We start from the raw sequence: 17,857 nt of genomic DNA, 5'->3' as shown, positions 1-17,857 counted from the left end.
ATGTACACACATAGCGTTTTTGATGCGGTTTTGCACTTTTGCATTTCTTTCAACCAAGACAAATGCATTTACTGGGAAATGTCATTTTAACATTTTACAACCTTACCTGGCCATGTGGTGTGTGACACATCATCAGACACATGCATACAGTGCTGAAAAGACATGGGAACAGCATGGGGAAGACCCCAGGAAGCATCTCTGACTCCCAGGTCACTGCCTAAGTGTGCCCATCATAAGTGATCCTTGGCACATGCGAAGATGCCTCCCTCCATGCACCTGTCGTTGCAGACCATACTCGGTCCCCAGCCGCCACTATTTCTCCCGGTGTCGTCTCCGCCTTCCACAAGCTTGGCTCCCACAACATTACCAGTGCCCTCCCCAGTGCACTTACTGGGAAGGACTGCCAAATGCAAACACGTGGTCAAGTGAATGTGGCCAGGGACGGTAGAGACAGTCCAAAGCTTTTTTTCTGAGACATGTATGTCACGACAGACATACTCTTTAGTTGGTGAAAGGACTTAGGAAACCGTATCTAATCCAGCTGTCATTTCTCCCAGGAAGTCCTCTAAAGCTACTTGCACTTGAAGTGTGGCCTTTTAGTCTCGTGGAGGCGGAAGCTGTCCACAACCTTATGCCAGTGGCGGCCGGGTGTCCATACTCGGTCCTCCGCTGCCACTATTTCTCCCGGTGTCGTCTCTGCCTTCCACAAGCACGGGTCCCACAACATTACCCATGTCCTCCGAAGTGCACTTACTGGGAAGGACCGCCCAACCACAAACACGTGGTCAAGTTAATGTGGCCAGGAACAGTACGCAGCCAGTCCTCAGCTTGTCGGTGAGTTGTATTTCACCACAGCCATATTTCTTAGCTCGGCGAAAGGATTGACTTTTGGAAAACTATATCTACTCCAGCTTTCATTTCTCCATCACTAGATTCCGCCCATTGTCACACATGACCATGCCTGGCTGTACGTTCAGCGGTGAGAGCCACAGATCAGGCTGCTGTGTTACAGCTTTCAACAACTCGGCAGCAGTGTGCAGTTTGTCACTTAAGCATTAAGCATGTTATCTTCAGCACAGCCTGTTGCCGCTTGGCCAAGGCAGTGCTGTAGTGCTTTCAGATTGCGACTGATGTGGTGTTTCGGAGATGGAGGCCGAACTGGAGGAGGAGTACAGGAGCTGAACAATGTGATTACATTGAGGTTATATTGGCGACTCTGGTTTTTATACTAAAGAAAGATCCCATTGTGGTTTTTTTTTTACGTTATTTTTTAAGACAAATGCATTCACCGGGAAATGTCATTTTAACATTTTACAACCTAATTTGGCCATGTGGTGTGTGACACATCATAAGACACATCCGGTTTCATTTATGATGGAGGGACTCTGAAAGTCACATAGCTTATTTTTATCGGGTCATCAGGTGGCCCTTACTATTGTTATAGGGCCAGCAGTTGGCCCTCACTATTGTTAGAGAGACATCAGCAGGCTATTCTTTGCTGTTCCCATTATTAACGAGTGGATCTCCTATACTGTTATTGCGTTTGTAGTGACTGCAAGGGCTGCCAAAAATTTGGATGCAACCCAATACCTCTTTAAAGAGACATAGAGGAGGGTCTCAGTAAAAAAATTGTTCCCATTATAAAGAAGCGGGTCTCCTATTTTTATAGGGCCATCAGGCGGCCCTTACTATTCTTAAAGGGCCAGCAGTCGGCCCTCGCTATTGTTAGAGAGCCATCAGCCGGCTATGCTTTATTATTCCCATTAATAATGAGCGAGTCTCCTATACTGATATTGCGTACGCAATGACTGCAAGGGCTGCCAAAAATTTGGAGGCACTCCAATGCCCCTTGAAAGAGATGTAGAGGTCAGAGAACCTCCTAAAAACAATGTTCCCATTATTAAGAAGTGGTTCTCCAATTGTGTTTGCCTATGCAGTGAAGCAATGGCTGACAACAATTTGGAGCAACTTCAATGCCCCTTGCAAGAGATATAGAGGTCAGAGAGCCTCCTCAAAACAATTTTCCCATTATTAGTAAGTGGGTCTCCCATAGTGTTTGCCTATGCAGTGAAGCAACAGCTGCCAAAAGTTTGGAGGAACTCCAATGCCTCTTGCAAGAGACGTAGAGGTCAGAGAGCCTACTAAAAACAATGTTCCCATTATTAGGAAGTGGATCTCTCATAGTGTTTGCCTAAGCAGTGAAGCAACGGCTGCCAAAAACTTGGAGGAACTCCAATGCCCATTGCAAGAGACGTAGAGGTCAGAGGGCCTCCTGAAAAAATTGCTCCCATTATTAGGAAGTGTGTCTCCCATAGTGTTTGCCTATGCAACGGCTGCCAAAAATTTGGAGGAACTCCAATGTACCTTGCAAGAGACGTAGATATGTTGATATGGTATATGTGGTGGTGAAATGGTGGTGGAGGATGAGGATGCGGAAAAGTAGGAGGACAAGAGCATATAGACAAAATCAGGAAGCGTATACCTACGTCTGGGTATGAAGACAGTGGTGAATGTGAAGAGTTAGACCTCCCCAAAAAAAGACACTGTATTTGAGTTTATGTTACGCTGCTATCATTGGGTGGTGTTGAGAAGTCTGACCCAACCTAGCCCTTGTTCATTTTTATAAGAGTCAGCCTGTCAGCATTTTCAGTTGACAGGTGAATGCGCCTATCATTTATAATTCCATCAGCTAAAAACCCGCTCTGACAAAAAGCTAGCGGCAGGGCAGGCCAGGACTTCCAAGGCGCATAGAGCCAGTTCATGCCACGTGACCAGCTTGGATACCCAATAATTATAAGGGACAGAGTAATCAAGGAGGACGTTGGAACAGTCAGCAAGGTACTCCCTCACCATTTTCTGAAACTTTGCACTCCTTGTGAGACTACCCTCCACCTTAGGGCCTGTGCAAAGGGAGGGTCTGAGAAATCGGTCCCAGAACTTTGACAGTGTTCCCCTGCCTCTGCTGGATTGCATTTGTGGCTCTCTTGCCTGTACTCCTTGGTTGTCCAATGAACTGTGACCTCTGCCGCTAGCATTTTCAGATGGGAATTTTCTTAATAGTTCCGCAACAAGGGCCTTCTCGTACTGCACCATTTTATTAGGCCTGTCCTACAAAGGAATTAGAGACAGAAAGTTCTCCCTGTAGTGTGGATCTACAAGCATCACCAACCAGTAATGATAGTCACCCAAAATTTGGACAATGCGAGAGTCACGGGAAAGGCATCATAACATAAACTCAGCCATGTGTGCCAAACTGCAAAGAGGCAAGACTTCCGCGTCCTCACCAAGAGGACGACTGACCATGCTCTCCTCCTCATCCCTATCCTCAGGCCATCCACGCTGAACAGATGGTATTGCAGTTGTGCAGGTAGTACCGTCTATAGCGCAGTAAACTAGCTCCTGTTCTTCCTCCTCCTCCTCCTCCTCTTCCTTATTGTCACCTAATCCACATTGGGATGAGATGAGGCTGGGCTGTGTGCAATCACCTTGTATGGTTCCTTGCTCCATCTCATCGTGCTCCTCCTGCAATGCTTCCTCTTTAATTGAGAGCAGAGAGCATTTCAGAAGACCGAACAGCGGGATGGTTATGCAATTATAGCATCATCGCCGCTCACCATCTTGGTGGAGTCCCCAAAGTTTTGGAGGATGGTACAGATGTCTGAAATCCATGGCCACTCCTGAGGTTTAATGTGTGGAGTCTGACCTGAACACCGCCTTCCTTATTGATGCAGTTAGTCAACAACTGCCCTCTTCTACTCACAAATTCTTCCCAACATCTGCAATGTAGATTTCCAACACATGAGGACATCACACACCAGTCTGTGAGCTGGAAGCTGCAAATCCTGCTGAAGCATGGCAAGAGCGTCGGAAGCTGTAGCTGACTTTCTGAAATAGGCACGAAGGCGAGCTACTTTGAAAAGCAGATCCGACAGATCTGGGTAGGTTTTGAGAAACCACTGAACCACGAGATTAAGCACATGGGCCAGGCATGGTACGTATGTGAGCTCGCCTCGCCTCAGAGCTGCCACCATGTTCTGGCCATTGTCACACATGACCATGCCTGGCTGTAAGTTCAGAGGTGTCAGCCACAGATCAGCCTGCTCTTTCAGAGCTATCCCCAACTCTTCAGCATTGTGTGATTTGTCAGATAAGCATATTAGCTTCAGCACAGCCTGTTGCCCCTTGGCCTAGACAGTGCTGCAGTGCTTCCAGCTTGTGACTGATGTGGTCATTTCGGAGATGAAGGCTGAAGAGGAGGAGGAGGTGCAGAAGTTGTCGAATGGGGGGGCAACCCTGATTGACCAAGGGTCCGCAATCCTCGGCATCGGGAAGACGTGTTCCGTCCCAAGGTCCGACTGGGTCACGGCTTCCACTATGTTAACCCAGTGTGCCATCAGTGAGATGTACTGCCCCTGCCCACAAGTATTTGTCCACATGTCCGTGGTTAGGTGGACATTCCCAGTAACTGCGTTGTTGAGGGTATGGCTAATATTGTGGGACATGTGCTTGTGTAATGAAGGGACAACACACCAGGAGAAATAGTGGCGGCTGGGGACCGAGTACCGAGGGACGGCGGCAGCCATGAGATTGCGGAAAGCTTCAGTCTTCACGAGCCTAAAAGGCAACATTTTGAGCGCAAGCATTCGCGAAATGTGTGAATTTAGTAGTGTGGCCTGTGGGGCGTTAGCTGCGTATTTGCGCTTGTGTTCCAAAGACTGGGGTAGGGACAACTGAATGCTGCGCTGGGACAAGGATGTGGACGTGCTTGCTGAGGCATCTTGGCATGTGCCATGGACAGAGAATTGGAGTGCATGCACAACAGCGGAGCAAGCAGTGGTGTCACCCGCAGACACTGTTGCTGAACCCTGGGGTTCAGTCCACTTAGTTGGGTGCTTTGCTGCTATGTGCCTGATCATGCTGGTAGTGGTCAGGCTGGTCATTTTGTTACCTCTGCTGATGCTGGCCAGGCAAGTGGTGCAAATGGCCTTTTTGGGGTTATTGGCAGAATTTTTAAAAAACAACCAGACTCGGGAAGACCTAACAGTTGTATTGGCAACTTCCGTCGTGTTGATGTTATGGGGAATTTTTGCCCACCTTCAGTCTGCGGCCACCACACTGCTTGTTCTTGCTTGTTGTGGTGCTATGCCTCCCTCCCCCTGTGTGCTGGTGTCCTTGCTCTGCATGTCACCTTACCAGGTTGGGTCAGTGATTTCATTGTCCATCACCTCATCTTCCACTTCTGCACCCTGGTCCTCCTCCTGACTTTCTGGCAATTGAGTCTCATCATCATCCAGCTCTTCTGGAAGTTTCCCACCGTTGCCTTCGTGTGACCCTGGCTGCTCAATAATTTGGGCATCGCTACATGCGATCTCCTCTTGCCCCGCTTCAAGTGGACCAGGCGAGAGGCCCGAAGCTAATAATAGTGAACAGCTCTTCGGAGTGTCCAAGTGTGGGATCAGTTGTCTCCGGGCACTCGGCATGGTGGGAGGAAGGATGATCAGGGTGAGGAATATGCAGTCCAGACTCACGGTTACCGAGACTTGATCGTGTGGAAGACAGGGTGGTGGTGGTGGAGACAAAGTGACCAATAACCTTTTCACTCTGCTCTGTGTTCAATAGTGGTGCTCTGTGGTCCCTTATTAATTGGGACAGGAAGGTCGAGCGAGAAGAGGTGGGTGTTTGTTGTGGCACAATTTCAGCTTGCCCACAGCCTCGGCCTCGTACTCTGCATGCACCATCATCACCATCACGTCCACTTCCAAGTCCTTTGTCATGCGCCTTGCCCATTTTAAATGGAGGACAATATTTTCCACGTTCACTACAAATGGCTGGATTTGAACCGCAGTGAAATGCCTAAATTTGGAGCACACTTATATTTGATACGTGTGACATAAAACCACAGTTTTAAATAGCTGGCTTGTAGGTTACTATTTTTTAGAGTGACCTGGTGTCAAAAACTTCACTAACACACTGCAACAAAATTTAAATGGAGGCCAGAAAAGGCTGAATTTTGGAGTGAACTTGTATGTCTTACGTGTGATAGAAAACCAGTTTTAAATAGCTGGCCTGTAGGTTACTATTTTTCACAGCAACCTGGTGTCAATAACTTCACTGACACACTGCAAGAAAGTTTATATGGAGGCCAATATTTTCTATGTTCACTACAAATTTCTGGATTTTTATCGCTGCTATATGGAAAGAATCTGGCTGTATTCTGCTGTGGCAACAAGCAAATGGAGCAGGAAAATTGTGTTCTCTGGATTGTTTTTTAACCAAATAATCAGGATTAAGATCAAAAAAATAATTATCCCTGGCCCCTGATACCTGGGGCTATTTGTAGAAATTTCTGTAACAGAAGCAGCAGACAGAACTCGAATGGAGCCTCTTTTGATGTATTTTACACTGCAGTCTGTCACATACACTGCCTGCCTGCTTAGCTCTGATAGATATACAGTACAGACCAAAACTTTGGACACACCTTCTTATTTAAAGATTTTTCTGTATTTTCATGACTTTGAAAATTGTACATTCACACTGAAGGCATCAAAACTATAAATTAACACATGTGGAATTAGCGGAATTACATACGAGCTTAACAAAAAAGTGTGAAACAAAAGAAAATAAGTCTTATATTTTTGGTTCTTCAAAGTAGCCACTTTTTGCTTTGATGACTGCTTTGCACACTCTTTTGGCATTCTCTTGATGAGCTTCAAGAGGTAACCAGAAATGGTTTTCACTTCACAGGTGTGCCCTGCCAGGTTTAATAAGTCCAAAGGCGATGAAAAGTTGAGATATACGTCCGCGCCGCTGAAAGATCCTCAAGTCAGGAACATGTAATAATATCCTTGTTTATTGGTAAATGCCTACGCGTTTCTGGGTGTTCCACACCCCTTCATCAGGGCACCAACAGATATATCAATGTATGCACTGAAACACTCCATTTATATACAGACAGCAAATGAAAAAAAAGGGTTCAAAAAGGAAGAGCAGAAAAAAACCAAACATAACCTTTGCACCTGAGGCCGTGTGCAAAAGAGAGAAAAAAAAAAAAAAAAAAAGGGGGCAAAAAGATAATGTTGTACAGAAAAGTATAAATAATCAAAGGTATCAGTCAAATGGAGTAATTACATAAAAGCAATATTACTTACTAACAAGTAAGTGTACACATTAGGTAAGAACAAAATAAATATGTGTATAACATTAAAAACTCTAATGAGAATACACCCATCAGATATCGTTCCATAAAGGGAGATGGAACTGGAAAGAACAAAATAAAATAAAAAAAAAAAAAAAGTACCCCCATATAAAATATAGCTAGTAGTATCCTCTGTAGGATACTACTAGCTATATTTTATATGGGGTACTTTTTATTTTTTTTTATTTATTTATTTTTTTATTTTATTTTGTTCTTTCCAGTTCCATCTCCCTTTATGGAACGATATCTGAAAAAAAGTACCCCCATATAAAATATATGTAGGATACTACTAGCTATATTTTATATGGGGTACTTTTTATTTTTTTTTATTTATTTATTTTTTTTATTTTATTTTGTTCTTTCCAGTTCCATCTCCCTTTATGGAATGATATCTGATGGGTGTATTCTCATTAGAGTTTTTAATGTTATACACATATTTATTTTGTTCTTACCTAATGTGTACACTTACTTGTTAGTAAGTAATATTGCTTTTATGTAATTACTCCATTTGACTGATACCTTTGATTATTTATACTTTTCTGTACAACATTATCTTTTTGCCCCCTTTTTTTTTTTTCTCTCTTTTGCACACGGCCTCAGGTGCAAAGGTTATGTTTGTTTTTTTTCTTCTCTTCCTTTTTGAACCCTTTTATTTCATTTGCTGTCTGTATATAAATGGAGTGTTTCAGTGCATACATTGATATATCTGTTGGTGCCCTGATGAAGGGGTGTGGAACACCCAGAAACGCGTAGGCATTTACCAATAAACAAGGATATTATTACATGTTCCTGACTTGAGGATCTTTCAGCGGCGCGGACGTATATCTCTACTTTCACCGCCTTTGGATTTATTCTGGTCCTATGGGACACCCATTGGAGATCCGCTGCAGCTGCTTTTTATACGTTATGGTGGTTGTGTCCTTACACAACCAAACCAGGTGAGCACCACCTTTTTATTATTCATTCCTATGTCTACAGGTGAAACTCTGTGGTCTTTGCGCTCTCTCTCTCTTTGTATTCAGGTTTAATAAGTGGGATTTCTTGCCTTATAAATGGGGTTGGGACCATCAGTTGTGTTGTGCAGAAGTCAGGTGGATACACAGCTGATAGTCCGACTGAATAGACTGTTAAAATTTGTATTATGGCAAGAAAAAAGCAGCTAAGTAAAGAAAAACGAATGGCCATCATTACTTTAAGAAATGAAGGTAAGTCAGTGCGAAAAATTGGGCAAACTTTGAAAGTGTCCCCAAGTGCAGTTGCAAAAACCATCAAGCGCTACAAAGAAACTGGCTCACATGAGGACCGCCCCAGGAAAGGTAGACCAAGAGTCACCTCTGCTTCTGAGGATAAGTTTATCCGAGTCACCAGCCTCAGAAATCGCAGGTTAACAGCAGCTCAGATTAGAGACCAGGTCCATTCCACACAGAATTCTAGAAGCAAACACATCTATACAACAACTTTTAAAAGGAGACTTTGTGCAGCAGGCCTTCATGGTAAAATAGTTGCTAGGAAACCACTGCTAAGGACAGGCAACAAGCAGAAGAGACTTGTTTGGGCTAAAGAACACAAGGAATGGACCAGTGGAAATCTGTGCTTTGGCCTGATGAGTCCAAATTTGAGATCTTTGGTTCCAACCACCGTGTCTTTGTGCGATGCAGAAAAGGTGAACGGATGGACTCTACATGCCTGGTTCCCACCGTGAAACATGTAGGAGGAGGTGTGATGGTGTGGGGGTGCTGTGCTGGTGACACGGTTGGGGATTTATTCAAAATTGAAGGCATACTGAACCAGCATGGCTACCACAGCATCTTGCAGCGGCATGCTATTCCATCTGGTTTGCGTTTAGTTGGACCATCATTTATTTTTCAACAGGACAATGACCCCAAACACACCTCCAGGCTGTGTAAGGGCTATTTGACCAAGAGGGAGAGTGATGGGGTGCTACACCAGATGACCTGGCCTCCACAGTCACCAAACCTGAACCCAATCGAGATGGTTTGGGGTGAGCTGGACCGCAGAGTGAAGGCAAAAGGGCCAACAAGTGCTAAGCATCTCTGGGAACTCCTTCAAGATTGTTGGAAGACCATTTCCAGTGACTACCTCTTGAAGCTCATCAAGAGAATGCCAAGAGTGTGCAAAGCAGTCATCAAAGCAAAAGGTGGCTACTTTGAAGAACCTAGAATATAAGACATATTTTCAGTTGTTTCACACTTTTTTGTTAAGTATATAATTCCACATGTGTTAATTTATTGTTCTGATGCCTTCAGTGTGAATGTACAATATTCATAGTCATGAAAATACAGCAAAATCTTTAAATGAGAAGGTGTGTCCAAACTTTTGGTCTGTACTGTATATATATATATATATATATATATATATATATATATATATATGTTGTGGAATACCTAGACTAACAGGACGTTCAATGGACCCTCTTGCTATATGCACTGTAGTCTGACACATACACTGCCTGCCTGCCTAATTCTTGCTATCACCACTGATTATATGCAGCTGGATTACTCCTCAGAAGGACTGTTAGTTCAGATGGATATAGATATATATTGTGGAATGCCTATACTAACTATAAACAAGCTCAGCAGCACCTCTCCTTACTCTGCCTGATTCCGGGGTAGACTGTGACGAGCATGGTGGCACCAGTCTTATATACACCTGATGATGCTGTGCGGCCAGCCAATCACTGTAATGCCACAACCAACATGGCTATGGCATTACTGCGTGTGGCAGGCAATCCCTGCATGTTCTTTGGCTCTCTAAACAGCGCCAAACATGCAGGAAGAGGACCCAAGCTCCCGTACGAGCAACCAGGAAATACTTGCAGAGAACCGAGCATCTCGAGCAGTAAGATGCTCGGACGAGTAACGAGGAGAGGCAAGCATGTTCACTCATCACTAGATCTGATTTTTGAGATTTAATGTAACTAAAAAAAAACTAATTTGACATGTATGCCCTTTGAACATACACCGGATCTTATCAAAACCTTCTACTTCCTCAATTTGCATAACTTTATGGCTTGTCCTTCTTGTTGTTGCCATTTCAATGTTGAATGGATATCATAGGGTGCCATAAAAGAGCTATAAAATTGCTAGTAAAGATGGAACTGGATCTCAGCATATGTAAAATAACCTTCCCCAAAGCTTTTTTGATTTCGCATAACAAACTTTACCAAATTATGTCCTTATGACTATAGTGTAACATTTCAAGGTCAAATTTAGATGGAATTCTAGATTTCAACTTGATTTTGTCTTGCCTCAAAAAGGTTAAATGCTGCTCCAAAATACACATATAAAATAGACGCCCTATTGTGTTAAATGGGAAAATACTTTTCAGTACACACAGCGATGTTTTTCTAAATTCGTTTTGGAGCATTTCCTAATAAGAGCAAAAAGACGCTCATTCAAAAGAGTATTTGAAGTGGGTTATGAGTAGAGATGAGCGGTGTTCGACTAGAACTGTTCGCCAATCTCAAATTCGAGCTGTTTTGGGTGGTGTTCGAGTCGTTCGACGAACACGAATGATTTGCAAAAAATTTGGCTGTTCGAGGTTATGTTCGATAACTGTTCGTGCACCAAAAGCGTGTCCTGCATGTCTGGCGCTATTTAGAGCACTAATCATGCAGGGATTGTCTGCTACTCACTGTAATGCCACAGCCATGGTGGTTGTGGCATTACAGCAGTTGCCCAAATCAATGGGAACAGTGCTCACAGTGAAACATGAAAAGCCGGCAAATCAGCAGCGGCATACACCGGTACCCGACAATTTACAACAGAAAGAATAGAGCATCACACATAGATTAGATAGATAGAAACATGTCAGTCACATATATAAGAAGTACAGTGACAGTGTTGCTTACTGTACTTGTCATTTAGTGTTAAAGGATTTATTAAAAAAAATATTAGTGTTTTCATGCATCGTCTCTTTAAAAAAGCCGGCCGGCAATTCAGCATCGGTACCCGACAATTTATAACAGAAAGAATAGAGCATCACACATAGATTAGATAGATAGAAACATGTCAGTCACATATATAAGAAGTACAGTGATAGTGTTGATTACTGTACTTGTCATTTAGTGTTAAAATAAAGGATTTATTAAAAAAAAAATTGGCGTGGGGTTCCCCGTAATTTTAGTCTCTAGCAGAGGTTAAGCAGACGGCTGGGACAGATGTTTGAAGCCTGGGAATGGGGTAATACCCACGGAGCTTTCCCACGCTGTCAGTGACATGCATGAGGTGAGCTGAGTTCATTGGACATGAGCTCACCTCATGCACGTCACTGACAGCGTGGGAAAATTCTCCTGCACTCACCGCATGCGCAGGAGAATTTTCCCACGCTGTCAGTGACGTGCATGAGGTGAGCTGAGTTCATTGGACATGACCTCGGCTCATCTTAATGCTGTCACAGCGAGACACTGAGGAGTGCAAGCATGCTGGCGCTTCTCAGTGTCTGCCGCATGGCAAGCTGGATGGCAGCGTTCTGCTGCGGTCCAGCCTGTCATGTGAATGTAGCAGAGCTGAAGCTGTCGTGGGAACCATGGAAAGGTAAGGATGATGTTGCTTTATTATTTTACTTTTATTGCAGGAGATCGTTGGCTTCAGCTGGAATGGGCGTGATGGTAAGTATGGTTTAATTTAGAACAACAAAGAATTGTGTCTTTATTTCAATTAAAGGACTTTATTCTGGGTGTTTGTGTTTTTTTTTAACTTTGACTATGGGGTTAGTAATGGGGGTTTCTTATATACGCCTCTCCATTACTAAACTGGGCTTGATGTCAGCTGGCATTATAAGCTGACATCAACCCCAGCCCTATTACCCCACTGCCACCGCTACAGGGCAGTGGGAAGAGTGAGGCTAAGTGCCAGAATTGGCGCATCCTATGGATGCGCCATTTCTGGGGCGGCTGACGGCTGGTGTTTCTAGCCTGGGAGGGGCCAGTATTCATGGCACCCTTCCTGGGCTATTAATATCAGCCCCCAGCTGTCTGCCTAGCATTTGCTAGCTATTAAAATAGGGGGGACCCCACGTCATTTTTTGGGGGGGTTCCCCATTTTAATAGCTAGTAAAGGCTAGGTATTCAGCTGGGGGCTGATATTAGTAGCCTGGGAAGCTCCGTGGGTATTACCCCCTTCCCAGGCTTCAAACATCTGCCCCAGCCGTCTGCTTAACCTCCGCTAGAGACTAAAATTACGGGGAACCACACACCAATTTTTTTTTTAATAAATCCTTTATTTTAACACTAAATGACAAGTACAGTAATCCACACTATCACTGTACTTCTTATATATGTGACTGACATGTTTCTATCTATCTAATCTATGTGTGATGCTCTATTCTTTCTGTTATAAATTGTCGGGTACCGATGCTGAATTGCCGGCCGGCTTTTTTAAAGAGACGGTGCATGAAAACACTATTATTTTTTTTAATAAATCCTTTAACACTAAATGACAAGTACATTAAGCAACAGTGTCACTGTACTTCTTATATATGTGACTGACATGTTTCTATCTATCTAATCTATGTGTGATGCTCTATTCCTTCTTGTCTAAATTGTCAGGTACCGGTGTATGCCGCTGCTGAATTGCCGGCGGCTTTTTTAAAGAGAGTGTCTTCTGAGCAGTTTGTCAGCTTTTGGACACCTTTGAAGGTGTTTTCTATGTGTTTCTATGTATTTTTGTTGCCTGCCATTTGTTTTAACGGTGTTCGACAGTGTTCTAAGGTGTTCGACGAACAGTTCCACGAACATCCCGTTGTTCGACGAACCGAACCGAACCCGAACACTACGGGGGTGGCTCAACACTAGTTATGAGGTGGATATCCATAGTGAGGAGGACCTGCTCCAAAATCTGTATAAATAAGCTCTGTGAGATACACCCTGTTTGGTTGGTTAACCAGGTCTTGCAAAGTTCAATTTACGCTAAATCTTAAAAAAAAAGTCATCTGAAAAAGTCACATTGAATAATATTTTTCAAAATTCTGCCAATTAAAGGTCAGTATATTTTCAAGGACAGCATTCAAACTTAAAAATGGTCATGTGAATGTACCCTTTCTGGTTCCTACAGTCCAAAAACACTGTTGGAGGCTACTTGGCTTCTTATTAAATTTAACTTAATGTGTCTTGGTGTACGAGTGCCTAAATTGCTGCCACTGACCATTCTTCTCACATTTCTAACAAGAATTTTCAGGTGGCGCTTTGTCTCATTTGTCTGAGTGAAGCACATGGCAAATGTTTTTTTGTTGCCAGTGTATATGTTATTACCTTTCTGTATAATTACATTATAAGTGATATTTGCAAGAACACATGGGAAAATGTACGTTGCAAGGACAAACAGCAGAATAAACATTGACCTTACTAAACAATTGTCAGACATAATAATGCAATAAACATAATGGATCAAAAGAGTGGAAATCTCACCAGAGAACGTGTTGTATACTGAAGGAGAGTAGCATTTTTCATAACTGCAACGTAAAACAAGAGGCAGAGTTGAAGAGAACCAGAATCAATTAGAAACAGCAAAGAAAGGACTCAGACTGAGGGTCCTGTTGTTTTAAATAGCATCATACATATTAAAATGAAAGTTTCCACACCTACTATATAGTTGAGCTATGAATTTCCCTGACTACATCATTTTCAGCACTTTCTAGAGGGCTGAAGTATAAAAAATCAAGTGGTAATAAAACACTAAGTAGCCAATTCATTAAGACTAGCATTGTGTACGCAAGTCTTAATGAACAGGATTAAGAGGAGTATGTTAATTAATGAATTATGTGCATCTCTTAACTGGCATGTGCCAGAAAAGTACTCCAGTCAGGTAAAATTTAAGCCATTAGAATGGCATACATTTGAATAGAAGAGCGGACTTAGACACACCTTGTCCATGCTACGCCCATTTTGGCAATGCTGGGTGGAACTGACGTGAAAATTCCAAATGTTGCAAAATATTCTAGGCAACTTCCAAGTTGTGCAAAAATTTAACAACAAATGATGGTGTTATGGGGACGGTTGCAAACAACTTTATTAATAATGGACAGCACCCGAACCCAGGGGTCCGCGATGCAGCCTGGAAGACTGCGGCCGAACACCTTCCGGGTAAGAAGGTAAAACAACCAACTAATATATCAATCCCTCCCGTGTTACTGCACACCGGGATGGGAATAGGGATTCGCACTATCTCCGTTAACAGCACGAGAGATGTGCGACAGATAATGTAGCCGTAGCCCTGTTAACTGCACAGAGGCTACGCAGTAGGCGCTAGGACGTGTGTCTGATTCACGCCAGCGTATACGTGCTCCCAGCCGGCGTGCTACCAGACTGCGGAGTATCTCTCCATGTGGCTAACAGGCAGTGCCAGGAATACGGAGTCCACAGTCTGCTCGAGGTGTGTAGCGACCCCCTTGTCAGAGCCAGACTGTCAGATGAAGCTACCTGCCTCCCTCCAGCTAAGGCTGCCTATCCACAGCTAAACCTGCCTGTCCGAAGCTATAACAGCAAGAGAGAACATGGAGCCCAAACAAACAAGCGTCCACACAGTTACACAACTTCAGCTCAATGATCAGAGCGTGCTGCCATGTTTGTGGGCGGGCTATTTAAAGATTAAGCCCTGCCCACCGTTACATTATTTGTGACGTCACCCGCGGCCAATCAGGCGGTGCCAGGTCACCGGATCAGCTGACACCCAAACCACCAATCAAGGTCCGCCATGTCACAGGCATGCTCAGTGCAGTGCATCCTGGACATAGGCTGTAGTAGCCCTGCTCCCCTCCGCAACCTATGCTTCACACTGCTAGGAACAAAGACCCGAGAGACAACTTGTACATCTCGTGCACCAGCTAGGCGTTGGGACCGACGGTGATACTGAGCAGCATCTACCCTGGCTGGACCAGAATGGGAGACCACAGAATCCACTGATGATTCTGATCCAGTTTTAAATCCAGCAAAAACCTGACACCTAACAGATGGTTATTGTACAACAGAAAATTGATATAGTCTATATAAGATACTTGACACTCCCAGACTCGAGGTAAGAGATTTTATTGTGACATAATAATGCAATCCATAAGTCGTGATGCTTCGACCCTATACAATGGGTCTGTTTCCAACTCAGATTTCAAGTGTGAGGAGGATATGGATAATGGCCCTATGTGGCCCGCAATATCACGTTGTGGAAAAGCACTTATAAAATAAACACAATAAGCACAATGAAATCTCTTTTTTCTCAAGTCTAGGAGTGCTGAGTATCTTATATTGACTATATACAGAGTGGAATTTTTACTCGTGCATCACATTTTAACAGTGCCGTATATCCATTTTCTAGAAAATTGATGTAAGCACGTTCTTGAAATTTGGTAGAAGCATAGATGTTGAGTAGTTGTGCCATAATACACATTTACAACACATTTACAACAAATAAAGAAATAAAAGTCATATTGTTTTTAGTATAGAATGCTAATACACAACTTTGTTGTCTCCTCATAACTGACTGGAACCAGGAAATTCTTAGGCTGCTAGATATTGAATCTCCAATATTCACATTTATGAAATGTCTCATAGAACCTTTTCAGTACCTGATCTTTCATCTATTCCTCTTAGAGCTTTCTTTTAATAGCAATAATCAGAAAAAGGAAGACATAATATATTTACTATGAATGTTAATATAGTACAATCATACTTTTGGTTGAATTAAAATAAAAATACAATAAGTTTTACATTTATATTCTCTGTTAACTGGTTCCCTACCAGCATTGAAAATGTGCTTTGCAGAGGGGTGTCAGTTCCCACTCTTTGACATATATTCTTGTCTGAAAGATCTTGTTAGTGCTGTTAGTGCTCCCGCAAGGTCAGAGACTGGCTTGGGCCTGCATTACTTAGCCCTGTTCCTGGCTTGAATTACGTGATCTATGTTAATGTGTTATCTCTGTACATGCTCTGTTTAATAGCAACCTCAATACTGTAACGGGTCTGGGAGGCGGAACCTCTGAGCTACTATACAAGGGGGCGGTCCTTGTAAGGGAGCGGGTGGCGACCAGGGAAGACGGGCAGGCAGTCACAGCAGGTGACCGGGACAGTCTCTGAGTGAACGGGCTGGAGGTCACGGCAAGTGACCGGGGCAGTCTCTGGATGAATGGGCAGGAGGTCACGGCAAGTGACCGGGGCAGTCTCTGGGTAAAGGGTTGGTACGACCTGTGGCGGCTGATGGTAGACGTGAGCTCCCAGGTGAGCAGGCGAGAGTCTCTGGATAAACGGGTGGTCACAGCATGTGACGGCGGAGCCTCCAGGAAGACCAACAGACAGGCGGCAGATGAGCGCTCCCAGGTGAGCGGGCAGAAGTCACTGGACAGGCGGGTGGTCACAGCACGTGATGGCAGAGCCTCCAGGTAGGCTAGCAGACTGGCAGCAGATGAGCGCTCCCAGGTGAGCGGGCAGGAGTCACTGGACAGGCAGGTGGTCACAGCACGTGACGGCGGAGCCTCCAGGTAGGCTAGCAGGCAGGTAGCAGATGTGCGCTCCCAGGTGAGCGGGCAAGCTGGTCCATAGACAGACTGACAGGAGTTGGAAGGCAGACCGTCGGACCTCAGGCAAGCAGGCAGGTAGCTGATGTGCGCTCCCAGGTGAGCGGGCAAGCTGGTCCTTAGACAGACTGACAGGAGTTGTAAGGCAGACCGTCGGACCTCAGGCTAGCAGTCAGGTAGCAGAATATCAGGCAGGAATAAGACAGCAAGCTGGCAGGAATCTGGCAGGTATCTGGCAGGTAACTGGCAACGGGACCTGAGGGCTGAAGCAGAGTAGTGAACAGTGCAACAACATTGCTCGGGCACCTCCATTTTGGAGGAGGTGCCTTATATATGGTGAAGTCCTCCGGCCATTGGCCGGGGACTCCTTAGGACGGCGCGCGCGGCCCCTTTAAGAGGGAGGGAGAGCGCGTGCGTGCGCCCTAAGCACAGTGGCCGGGAAGGAGCACGCGCTGCCATATGACGTCTTTTGGAGCAGATCAAATTGTCTCAATGCCAGGGTTTTGCCCGACCTTTACAATACAAGGACAAGTATACCACCGTATCGGTTCTTTAATTCCTACGTCCATTTCGCAACCACAATTTTTACAAGTTTATTTCATAGGTGACGAAGAAGAACAAATCAACAGGTGTACTGAGTGCGTGCAAAGCGTAGAAGAAACATAGTTAAAATATTACGAGCACTTCACGACCACAACATTTTGGTGCATGAATTTAAAACGGCTAGAGACAGAATGATCAATGACGATCATTTCAAAGTAGTGATTCACCCAGACCGTGTACCACGTGGTCAACATGAGAGACGATTCAATGCCCCTACTACAAATGAAATAGCTGCTGTAATAGTTAGTAGCGACCAAACTATCTCTCGGGACATCGTTGTGCAGCCGCGCGATGGCATGCTCACTAGGGTTCCCGATACACATAGATTCTATGACGCTCTCGAGTACCCAATCATTTTTTGGAAAGGACAAGAGGGGTACAGCATTGATATTCCTCAGATAAATCCAATTACCAAACAAGCAATGCCAAGCAAAAAGGTGTCCTGCAAAGATTTTTATGCCTTCCACTTGATGGTTCGTCGCAGCGATTTTAATTTGAGGCTTAAGTGTAGGCTCCTACTTCATCAGTTTCTGGTCG

At 44.3% G+C, this 17,857-nt stretch overlaps 1 protein-coding gene across 1 annotated transcript in view; it reads right to left on the bottom strand.

The window, feature by feature from the left end:
* Positions 1 to 17,857, bottom strand: part of NPFFR2 (neuropeptide FF receptor 2) — a 243,550-nt gene that overhangs the window by 113,676 nt on the left and 112,017 nt on the right. The gene's annotated exons all lie outside the window — the stretch shown is intronic.

Source organism: Phyllobates terribilis, unplaced genomic scaffold (genome assembly GCF_046119375.1).
Source record: "Phyllobates terribilis strain yellow unplaced genomic scaffold, ASM4611937v1 Scaffold_1__5_contigs__length_1240528914, whole genome shotgun sequence".
NCBI lineage: Eukaryota > Metazoa > Chordata > Amphibia > Anura > Dendrobatidae > Phyllobates > Phyllobates terribilis.
This window is presented reverse-complemented; position numbering and strand designations above follow the sequence as displayed.